Source organism: Heptranchias perlo, unplaced genomic scaffold (assembly GCF_035084215.1).
Source record: "Heptranchias perlo isolate sHepPer1 unplaced genomic scaffold, sHepPer1.hap1 HAP1_SCAFFOLD_1141, whole genome shotgun sequence".
In the NCBI taxonomy this organism is placed as follows: domain Eukaryota; kingdom Metazoa; phylum Chordata; class Chondrichthyes; order Hexanchiformes; family Hexanchidae; genus Heptranchias; species Heptranchias perlo.
Window position 1 is genome coordinate 42,501 of NW_027138365.1, and position 10,000 is coordinate 52,500.

The following is a 10,000-nucleotide window of genomic DNA, read 5'->3' on the forward strand; positions in this document are numbered from 1 at the left end:
GTAACTCGGCGTCCGTGAGACCGACCGACTCCGCTTTATCGCCGGAGCTAGAGTGGGGCAAGGGGCACGGTTGAGTACCGGAAGGATGACGTTCGCACACGGGGAAGTCGAGTGCCGGGCCGCTGAAAGCGAGCAGGGTGCCACCGACTCTTCGGGCCCACTCGGAGGCTGATATCTCAGGAAGGCCGAGGCCGATTTCCTCCGGGTATGGCTCGTTGCGTGCGGCAGGAGGAGGCGCAGCGTACGGTACCGAGCACTGGGAGGTGCGATGCTGCCCGCCGGAGTGACAGCGAAAGGCTGCGCACCGCTTTCCGCCTGCTAACTCGGCGTCCGTGAGACCGACCGACTTCGCTTTACCGCCGGAGCTAGAGTGGGGCAAGGGGCACGGTTGGGTACCGGAACGATCACGTTCGCACACCGGGAAGTCGAGTGCCGGGTCTCGAAACGGAGCCGGGTCGGCCCAATTTAAAACGGAGAATAGAGTGCTGCCCTCTGCGGGTGAAAACCTGGAAGTACGTTGGTTAATGATTTCCAGTTCACCCCGCTTGGTCAGGCCCACTCGGAGGCGGATAACTCCGGAACGCCGAGGCCGATTTCCTCCGGGTATGGCTCGTTGCGTGCGGCAGGAGGCGGCGCAGCGTACGGTACCGAGCACTCGGAGATGCGGTGCTGCCCGCCGGAGTGACAGCGAAAGGCTGCGCACCGCTTTCCGCCTGGTAACTCGGCGTCCGTGAGACCGACCGACTCCGCTTTAGCACCGGAGCTAGAGTGGGGCAAGGGGCACCGAAGGGTACCGGAACGATCACGTTCGCATACCGGAAGTCGAGTGACGGGCCGCTGAAAGCGAGCAGGGTGCCACCGCTCGGGGCCCCGGTTTGTCCGTCCCACCCGGAGGCCCATATCTCCGGAAGGCACAGGCCGATTTCCTCCGGGTATGGCTCGTTGTGTGCGGCCGGACCAGGCGCAGCGGACGGTACCGAGCACTGGGAGGTGCGATGCTGCCCGCCGGAGTGACAGCGAAAGGCTGCGCACCGCTTTCCGCCTGCTAACTCGGCGTCCGTGAGACCGACCGACTCCGCTTTACCGCCGGAGCTAGAGTGGGGCAAGGGGCACGGTTGAGTACCGGAAGGATGACGTTCGCACACCGGGAAGTCGACTAGCGGGCCGCCGAAAGCGAGCTCGGGGCCCCGGTTTGTCCGTCCCACCCGGAGGCCCATATCTCCGGAAGGCACAGGCCGATTTCCACCGGGTATGGCTCGTTGTGTGCGGCCGGACCAGGCGCAGCGGACGGTACCGAGCACTCGGAGGTCGGGCGCTGCCCGCCGGAGGTACAGCGAAAGGCTGCAAACCACTTTCCGCCGCCTCCCTCCGCGGGCGTGAGACCGACGGTCGTCGGGTTTAGTTCCGCGGCTAGAGCAGGACGAGGGGCAGCGAACGGTACCGGAACGAACCCGGTCGCACACCGGGAAGTCGAGTGCCGGGTCTCGAAACGGAGCCGGGTCGGCCCAGTTTAAAACGGAGAAGAGAGTGCTGCCCTCTGCGGGTGAAAACATGGAAGTACGTTGGTTAATGATTTCCAGTTCACCCCGCTTGGTCAGGCCCACTCGGAGGCGGATAACTCCGGAACGCCGAGGCCGATTTCCTCCGGGTATGGCTCGTTGCGTGCGGCAGGAGGAGGCGCAGCGTTCGGTACCGAGCACTCGGAGGTGCGGTGCTGCCCGCCGGAGTGACAGCGAAAGGCTGCGCACCCCTTTCCGCCTGCTAACTCGGCGTCCGTGAGACCGACCGACTCCGCTTTAGCACCGGAGCTAGAGTGGGGCAAGGGGCACCGAAGGGTACCGGAACGATGACGTTCGCACACCGGGAAGTCGAGTGCCGGGCCGCCGAAAGCGAGCAGGGTGCCACCGCTCGGGGCCCCGGTTTGTCCGTCCCACCCGGAGGCCCATATCTCCGGAAGGCACAGGCCGATTTCCTCCGGGTATGGCTCGTTGTGTGCGGCCGGACCAGGCGCAGCGGACGGTACCGAGCACTCGGAGGTCGGGCGCTGCCCGCCGGAGGTACAGCGAAAGGCTGCAAACCACTTTCCGCCGCCTCCCTCCGCGGGCGTGAGACCGACGGTCGTCGGGTTTAGTTCCGCGGCTAGAGCAGGACGAGGGGCAGCGAACGGTACCGGAACGAACCCGGTCGCACACCGGGAAGTCGAGTGCCGGGTCTCGAAACGGAGCCGGGTCGGCCCAGTTTAAAACGGAGAAGAGAGTGCTGCCCTCTGCGGGTGAAAACATGGAAGTACGTTGGTTAATGATTTCCAGTTCACCCCGCTTGGTCAGGCCCACTCGGAGGCGGATAACTCCGGAACGCCGAGGCCGATTTCCTCCGGGTATGGCTCGTTGCGTGCGGCAGGAGGAGGCGCAGCGTTCGGTACCGAGCACTCGGAGGTGCGGTGCTGCCCGCCGGAGTGACAGCGAAAGGCTGCGCACCCCTTTCCGCCTGCTAACTCGGCGTCCGTGAGACCGACCGACTCCGCTTAGCACCGGAGCTAGAGTGGGGCAAGGGGCACCGAAGGGTACCGGAACGATGACGTTCGCACACCGGGAAGTCGAGTGCCGGGCCGCCGAAAGCGAGCAGGGTGCCACCGCTCGGGGCCCCGGTTTGTCCGTCCCACCCGGAGGCCCATATCTCCGGAAGGCACAGGCCGATTTCCTCCGGGTATGGCTCGTTGCGTGCGGCCGGACCAGGCGCAGCGGACGGTACCGAGCACTCGGAGGTCGGGCGCTGCCCGCCGGAGGTACAGCGAAAGGCTGCAAACCACTTTCCGCCGCCTCCCTCCGCGGGCGTGAGACCGACGGTCGTCGGGTTGTTTCCGCGGCTAGAGCAGGACGAGGGGCAGCGAACGGTACCGGAAGGAACCCGGTCGCACACCGGGAAGTCGACTAGCGGGCCGCCGAAAGCGAGCACGGGGCCCCGGTTTGTCCGTCCCACCCGGAGGCCCATATCTCTGGAAGGCACAGGCCGATTTCCACCGGGTATGGCTCGTTGTGTGCGGCAGGACCAGGCGCAGCGGACGGTACCGAGCACTCGGAGGTCGGGCGCTGCCCGCCGGAGGTACAGCGAAAGGCTGCAAACCACTTTCCGCCACCTCCCTCCGCGGGCGTGAGACCGACGGTCGTCGGGTTTGTCTCCGCGGCTAGAGCAGGACGAGGGGCAGCGAACGGTACCGGAACGAACCCGGTCGCACACCGGGAAGTCGACCAGCGGGCCGCCGAAAGCGTGCTCGGGTCCCCGGTTTGTCTGTCCCACCCGGAGGCTGATATCTGAGGAAGTCCGAGGCCGATTTCCTCCGGCTAACTCGGCGGGCAATGTGTCCCCCCCCCACCATCTTCGGCTGATTACCGTGGCTGGACCGGATCAAGGAGCAACGGAACCGTGCCAGAACGACGTCGGTCGGACGGCGTGAACTGATAGTGCCGAGGCCGAAACCGAGCCGGAAATGTGCACCGATTTATTGGTCCCACTCGCAGGCCCATATCTCCGGAAGGCCGAGGCCGATTTCCTCCGGGTATGGTTCGCTGCGTGCAGCCGGAAGGGGAGCAGCGGACGGCACTGAGCAGCCGGAGGTGCGGCGCTGCCCGCCGGAGCTGCAAGCGAAAGGCTGCGCACCGCTTTCCGCTGGCTAACTCGGCGGCCGTCAGGCCGACCGACTCCGCTTCAGCACGGGAGCTGGAGTCGGGCAAGGGGCACCGAAGGGTACCGGAAGGATCACGTTCGGACACCGGGAAGTCGAGTGCCGGGCCGCCGAAAGCGAGCTCGGGGCCCCGGTTTGTCCGTCCCACCCGGAGGCCCATATCTCGAGAAGGCACAGGCCGATTTCCTCCGGGTTTGGCTCGCTGCGTGCGGCCGGACGAGGCGCAGCGAACGGTACCGAGCACTCGGAGGTGCGGCGCTGCCCGCCGGAGGTACAGCGAAAGGCTGCAAACCGCTTTCCGCCTCCTCTCCCCTCGGGCGTGAGACCGACGGTCGTCTGGTTTGCTTCCGCGGCAAGAGCAGGACGAGGGGCACCGAGCGGTACCAGAACGAACCCGGTCGCACACCGGGATGTCGAGTGCCCGGCCCAAACCCGCTACCCCCCCCCCACCCGAAAGCGAGCCACGGTTTGTGGATTAAAAGTGAAGCGGCAAAGATTTGTAAAACAGCGTGAAATGATGAACCAGAAGCCCAAAGTAATGGTGGGAATAAAAGTTCCGAAATGTGAAATGGTGAACCAGAAGTTGTGTGAACTGTTTAACCCAAAGTGGCAAAAATGGATTAAAAGGGGTGAAATGATCGACCGCAAAGCAGGCAAGCATTAAACAAAAGCAGCAGCATTTTTTAAAAAGGGACAAATGGTTTACCAGAATCCCAAAAGAATGCTCAGAGACTTAAGTCCCAAAGGGAAATGAGAATGCTCAGAGACTTAAGTCCCAAGGGGAAATGTTAACCAGTAGCTGGGGTGAACTGCTTACCCAAAGTGGGAAAAAGGATAAAAAAGGGGTGAACTGATCAACCAGAAGTCGACAACAATGTGCGGCGATTAAAGTCTGAAAGAGGGAAAGGTTGACCGAAAGCAGGGAAATGATTTAAACAACAGAAAAATTCAGTAAAAAGGGGCAAGTGGTGAACCAGAAGTTGGGTGAACTGCTTAACCAAAAGTGGGAAAGAGGATTAAAAGGGGAGAAATGTTGAACCAGATGTCGAAAACAATGCGCGGCGATGAAGTCTGAAAGAGGAAAAGGTTGACCGCAAAGCAGGGAAAGGATTAAACAGAAGCAGCAATATCTTTTAAAAAGGGACAAATGGTGAACCAGAATCCCAAAAGAATGCTCAGAGACTTAAGTCCCAAAGGGGCAAATGGTTAACCAGAAGCTGGGTGAACTGTTTAACCAAAAGTGGGAAAAAGGATTAAAATGTTGTGAAATGATTAACCAGAAGGCGAAAGCAAAGTGCGGCGGCGAAGTCCTAAAGGGGAAAAGGTTGACCATAAAGCAGGGAAATGATTAAACAAAAGCGGAAAAATTCAGTAAGAAGGGGCAAATGGTTAACCAGAAGTTGGGTGAACTGCTTAACCAAAAGTGGGAAAAAGGATTAAAAGGGGAGAAATGTTTAACCAGATGTCGAAAACAATGCGCGGCGATGAAGTCTGAAAGAGGAATAGGTCGACCGCAAAGCAGGGAAATGATTAAACAAAAGCAGAAAAATTCAGTAAAAAGGGGCAAATGGTGAACCAGAAGCTGGGTGAACTGCTTAACCAAAAGTGGGAAAAAGGATTAAAAGGGGAGAAATGTTGAACCAGATGTCGAAAACAAGGTGCGGCGATGAAGTCTGAAAGAGGAATAGGTCGACCGCAAAGCAGGGAAAGGTTTAATCAAAAGCAGCAATATCTTTTAAAAAGGGACAAATGGTGAACCAGAATCACAAAAGAATGCTCAGAGACTTAAGTCCCAAAGGGGAAATGGTTAACCAGTAGCTGGGTGAACTGTCCAACCCAAAGTGGGAAAAAGGATTAAAAGGGGTGAAATGATTAACCAGGAGGCTAAAGCAATGTGCCGCGGTGAAGTCCTAAAGGGGAAAAGGTTGACCAGAAAGCAGGGAAAGCATTAAACAAAAGCGGCAACATTTTTTAAAAAGTGGCAAATGGTTAACCAGAATCCCAAAAGAATGCTCAGAGACTTAAGTCCCAAAGGGGAAATGGTGAACCAGAAGCTGGGTGAACTGGTGAACCAAAAGTGGGAAAAAGGATTAAAAGGGGAGAAATGATTAACCAGGAGGCTGAAGCAATGTGCCGCGGTGAAGTCCTAAAGGGTAAAAGGTTGACAAGAAAGCAGGGAAATGATTAAACCAAAGCGGAAAAATTCAGTATAATGGGGCAAATGGTTAACCAGAAGCTGGGTGAAATGGTTAACCAAAAGTGGCAAAAAAAGATTTAAAGGGGAAAAATGATTAACCAGAAGTCGACAACAATGCTCGGCGATGAAGTCTGAAAGGGGAAAAGGTTGACCAGAAAGCAGGGAAACGATTAAACAAAAGCGGCAACATTTTTTAAAAAGTGGCAAATGGTTAACCAGAATCCCAAAAGAATGCTCAGAGACTAAGTCCCAAAGGGGAAATGGTTAACCAGAAGCTGGGGGAAATGGTTAACCAAAAGTTGCAAAAATGATTAAAAGGGGTGAAATGATTAACCAGGAGGCTGAAGCAATGTGCCGCGGTGAAGTCCTAAAGGGGAAAAGGTTGACCACAAAGCAGGGAAAGCATTAAACAAAAGCGGCAACATTTTTAAAAATTGGCAAATGATTAACCAGAATCCCAAAAGAATGCTCAGAGACTAAGTCCCAAAGGGGAAATGGTTAACCAGAAGCAGGGGGAAATGGTTAACCAAAAGTTGCAAAAATGATTAAAAGGGGTGAAATGATTAACCAGGAGGCTGAAGCAATGTGCCGCGGTGAAGTCCTAAAGGGGAAAAGGTTGACCACAAAGCAGGGAAAGCATTAAACAAAAGCGGCAACATTTTTAAAAAAGTGGCAAATGATTAACCAGAATCCCAAAAGAATGCTCAGAGACTAAGTCCCAAAGGGGAAATGGTTAACCAGAAGCTGGGGGAAATGGTTAACCAAAAGTTGCAAAAATGATTAAAAGGGGTGAAATGATTAACCAGGAGGCTAAAGCAATGTGCCGCGGTGAAGTCTGAAAGAGGGAAAGGTTGACCAGAAAGCATTAAACAAAAGTGGCAACATTTTAAAATAATTGGCAAATGGTTAACCAGAATCCCAAAAGAATGCTCAGAGACTAAGTCCCAAAGGGGAAATGGTTAACCAGAAGCTGGGGGAAATGGTTAACCAAAAGTTGCAAAAATGATTAAAAGGGGTGAAATGATTAACCAGGAGGCTAAAGCAATGTGCCGCGGTGAAGTCCTAAAGGGGAAAAGGTTGACCAGAAAGCAGGGAAAGCATTAAACAAAAGCGGCAACATTTTTTAAAAAGTGGCAAATGGTTAACCAGAATCCCAAAAGAATGCTCAGAGACCAAGTCCCAAAGGGGAAATGGTTAACCAGAAGCTGGGGGAAATGGTTAACCAAAAGTTGCAAAAATGATTAAAAGGGGTGAAATGATTAACCAGGAGGCTGAAGCAATGTGCCGCGGTGAAGTCTGAAAGAGGGAAAGGTTGACCAGAAAGCATTAAACAAAAGTGGCAACATTTTTTAAAAATTGGCAAATGGTTAACCAGAATCCCAAAAGAATGCTCACAGACTAAGTCCCAAAGGGGAAATGGTTAACCAGAAGCTGGGTGAAATGGTTAACCAAAAGTTACAAAAATGATTAAAAGGGGTGAAATGATCAACCAGAAGTCGAAAACAATGTGCGGCGATGAAGTCCTAAGGTGGAAAAGTTACCCAGAAGGCAGGGAAATGATCAAACGAAAGCAGCCAAAAAATTATTAAAAGAGGGGAACTGATGAACCAAAAGATGAGAAACGGCCCGCAGAGACTAAGTCCAAAACGGGAACTGGTGAACCGGAAATGATTAACCAAAAACTAAGTCCGAAGAGGGAACTGGTAAACCAGAACTGAGTAACCCGATTTTTAAAATTAATTATAAATGGGGAAACGATTGAGCAAAAGGCGGAAATTAAGTCACAGGGACCAGGTCCGAAAGGGCAAGAGGTTACCCCGTAGGGGGCATTCGTCAACTCAATCTGAAAATTTTGGAGGCAAATCTGACCAAAATGCGGAAATCGGACCACACCGCGAGGGGCGCCATTCGACGGGGCAGGGGTAGACGCGTCGAACGGTGCCTGAAGGTCCCGGCTGCGACACGTGAGTCCGGAGATATGGCCAGTCAAAGTCTGATGGGAGGTACCGAAGCCGAAAAATCGAAACGCGTTTGCGGCGATTCGGTGTCAGAAAGTCGGTCACGAATTCAAATTCGTCCCGCTGATTCGCCAATTGCCAGCCGGTTCCGGGGGATTGGCGGGGTACCTGCAGGATAGTAAGAGGTGGCATGTCGAGACTTAGCCTGTTTACCAGACTTGTGTCCAGCGCCTCCAGGTCTGCAGAGACCGACCCGGGCTGCCGCCCAACCGACTTTTAAGCCTTTTGGGAGTGGGAATTTTTCCCATTTTTCCCCATTTTTCGGGTTTTTTGGTCGGGCTTGAAAACGGCGGCCCCGAGGCCTCCCGGGGCTGGCGGGCTTCGGCTCCCTTGCGAGAGGGTCCGAATTCCACCCGTTTAAGCCCAGAAAGGAGTTCGGAAGTCAGTCGGTCGAGGGAACCCCTTCGGAAGTCCGACGGGGATGGATTCGGCCGGCGTTTCGGATCTCCGGTCAGAGGATTCCCCCCCTGGGCGGGGGGGTGCGAGTAGCTGCCGGCAAACGGTCCCTTGCACTTGTGGCACAAAAAGTCCGAGCACAGGTTAATGAGTTGGCCGCGGAAGCCCCTATGCCGAAATGAGAAAGCCCCCGTTGCGGGGATTTAGTGACGCATCTGCGGCCGGAGGTGGGAGGCCGTCCTGCCGAATTGACACTTGTCATTCGGGCACCTAGGGATTGGTCGGGTACCCGGAGATTTTCGAGAACACGATTTTCAGAGCTTTCTCTGACAGCCCAGGTGCACTTTAAGAGTGCCTGAAAAAGTGACACTTGGCAAAAGGCTCTCAATTTCAAAGCGGAGACCTTTACAAGAGCACTCGGAAGTCACCTGTCAGCATTTAAAGCTACATCAGGCGGCAATTTTCGAACTCTTTGTCAGTCTGAAATCGTGTTGAGCCTCGACAGCGTCGGGCTCAGGCAGGAGGAGCTTGCCAGCAGAGAGAGGCTCACCATGGATTGCTGGTGGATGCTTTTCGAAAACATATACACATTATATTATATTATAATAATATAAAGAAAAAAAAGAGTTTCTCAAAATCTCTGTGACACTTTGCAGATTTTTTTGAAAGCCAATAAAGAGAACTCTTTAACTTGAAAGTCACCTGTGCCGGCATAGCGATGACTTTTAAAACAGGTTGACACTTTCGAGCCGCGGCGGCTCTGAATCACCCCAGACACCAAGTGTGTTTGTGGGCAAGGCACCGCGGCCGGTGGGCTGCTTTTATAATAACGGGCACGCAGACTTTTTGAGAGGAATCGGTACTCTCTTCCGATCGATTTGGCGACTCGCGTCCGACATGGGAGGGCCCGAGCGGTCCAGCCAAGGCTGGTGTTCAGGCTCGTCAGGTTCCTCTCTCTGTCCCAAGTGGCAGACGGACAGTTTTAAAAGTCAGTGGGTTTTGTCGGCACGACTCTCCTGTTCACCCGCTGGCGTATTGCTCTCTTGTGAGGCCGAGAAGTCCACCTGTGTTGTCTAACAGAGGTCCGATTCAAGCTCCAGAGCCCGGGTGTCTGCCGTCTCGAGTGGAGCGGGAATGTGCACAGCAAGTCCCGTTCTGGTAGCTGAACACGAGATTTCTCTAGCAACTGAGCACCAAAACACGTCACCCTTTTAGAGCTGGAGGGCTGAGTGTGTGCATGTATCTTGAACGCTATGGTTTGCAAACTCCAGTCGGACCTGGCACACCAACCTCTCCCCTGTCACGGGCAGGGGGGGGAAGGCCATGTGTGCCCAGCAGACACGACGAAGGCGGCTAGAAAGGGTCACTGTAGCTTAACCACCCAAGCGTGTCCGTGACCTTAACGGTCTGTGCCTGGCAAAAGGTGGGCTCCTTTCGACTTTTGTTTGTTGCTGGCTGTCTGTCATGCATTACCGCTTGCAAGCCCAGGTTGGAACCGGCGCCAACCTCCCTCGTCATGGTGGGGGGAGGCCATGTGCCCAGCCCGACGGTGGCTGCAAAGGCCCATTGTAGCTTTACCCCAAGCGTGTACATGACTTCGTATCGGCCGTCCCCGTCGGCTCAGCTAATGCGACACGTAACACACACACAGTCACTTGAGCAAACGACTTGTGTGTACTACAACTCGAGAGAGTGAGACCAAAACGG